We start from the raw sequence: 1,766 nt of genomic DNA on the forward strand, positions 1-1,766 counted from the left end.
ATACAAATAAAGAGAAAACGACTAGTGAATAACAAAACACACTTGGAGACCCAAATCATTCATCATTTATGTCCTGCTTCTTGTGAGTTTTTTAGATTATGTTTGAATGAATCACCAAATAATTTGTAGTACTGGTGATACTTTTTTAAGCAATTAGCAAATTAACAAAAAATTGAAAATTCATTTCAGGTCAGAACTGGCGCCTATGATTACTACTGACCACTGCTGACTAGCATAATGATTAAACCTACTACTTCCTAACTTAATAACTAGGATTTTCACTGCAAACGACAACGACTACCGCTACTGACTAAGACTGCACCACTATTGACGGCAAAGTTTGATAAATCCTCTTCTGTATATACATGGCTGTCTACAAAGGGCTGTTTATGCCTCTGCCTCACCATGCCCTCTGTGTGTGTCATATGAGTGAGTGCAGTGTCTCAGATGCTTTTGATGATAGCAAACACAGGACAGGACAGGACGGGAGATGCGGAGGTGACCCAACACTCCAGTAGTGCTATCTTCTCCACCACAGTTTAATCACCTCACCTTAATCCTGACCTTGTTTCTGTCTGCCCATCCATCTCTCCAATCTGATCCCCACTGTCCCCTCTCTATAATCCCCTCTACTTGTACCTCTGAGTACTTCCTCCTCTCCTCTCCTCCAACTCCTCCTCCTCCCCTCTCCTCCTCCTCCCCCCTCCTCTTCCCCTCCTCCTCCTCCTCCTCCTCTTCCCCCTCTCCTCCCCTCTCCTCCTCCTCCTCCTTCCTCCTCCTCCCCTCCCCTCTCCTCTTCCTCCTCCCCTCCCCTCTCCTCCTCCCCCTCCTCCTCCTCCTCTTCCCCTCTCCTCCTCCTCCTCTTCCCCTCTCCTCTTCCCCTCTCCTCCCCTCTCCTCCTCCTCTTCCCCTCTCCTCCTCCTCCTCCTCCTCCTCCCCTCCTCCTCTTCCCCTCTCCTCTTCCTCCTCCTCCTCTTCCCCTCCCCTCCCCTCTCCTCCCCCTCCTCCTCCTCCTCCTCTTCCCCTCTCCTCCTCCTCCTCCTCCTTCCTCCTCCCTTCCCCTCTCCTCCCCTCCTCCCCTCCTCCTCCTCTTCCCCTCTCCTCCTCCTCCCCTCTCCTCTCCTCTCCTCCTCCTCCTCCTCTTCCTCCTCCCCCTCCTCCTCCTCTTCCCCTCTCCTCCCCTCTCCTCCTCCTCCTCCTCTTCCCCTCTCCTCCTCCACCACCTCCTCCTCCTCCTCCCCCTCCTCCTCCTCCTCCCTCTCCTCCCCTCTCCTCCTCTCCTCCTCCTCCTTCCTCCTCCCCTCCCCTCCCTCCTCCTCTTCCTCCTCCTTCCTCCTCCCCTCTCCTCCTCCTCCTCCTCCTCCTTCCTCCTCCCCTCCCCTCCCTCCTCCCTCTTCCTCCTCCTTCCTCCTCCCCTCTCCTCCTCCTCCTCCTCCTCCTCCTCTCTGCAGTGTGTATGTACCGGGAGCCGTCAATGCATGAGATCGAGGAGAAGCAGCGCTCCAGGAAGAGCTCAGGGACTCCCGCTATGAATGGAGGAAAAGCCGTCAATCAGAACTGTTCATAGCATCAGGGGGCGGGGCTTCCATCGGGGGGAGGTGTGGCCTCCTCTTAATTTAAAGGGAGGAGTCGTCACCGAACCCCTTACAAAATACGCACCACTATACCCTCTGTCTAGGGAGGGGGGAGTTGCCAACGACAACCAGGAGCTTGTACTGTACACCCAACCAATCAAAAAAACAACAACTAAACTGAACTCTTGCCTG

General features: G+C 54.4%; 1 pseudogene across 1 annotated transcript in view; it reads left to right on the forward strand.

The window, feature by feature from the left end:
- Positions 1–1,567, forward strand: part of LOC311361195 (fibroblast growth factor 12 pseudogene) — an 8,950-nt pseudogene extending 7,383 nt beyond the window's left edge. The window contains exon 3 of the transcript in view: positions 1,452–1,567. The product of the transcript in view is annotated as a fibroblast growth factor 12 pseudogene (transcript). The remainder of the gene's footprint in view (positions 1–1,451) is intronic.
- The last annotated feature ends 199 nt before the right edge of the window (positions 1,568–1,766 follow it).

Source organism: Micromesistius poutassou (assembly GCF_964030765.1).
Source record: "Micromesistius poutassou genome assembly, chromosome: 16".
Lineage (NCBI taxonomy): Eukaryota > Metazoa > Chordata > Actinopteri > Gadiformes > Gadidae > Micromesistius > Micromesistius poutassou.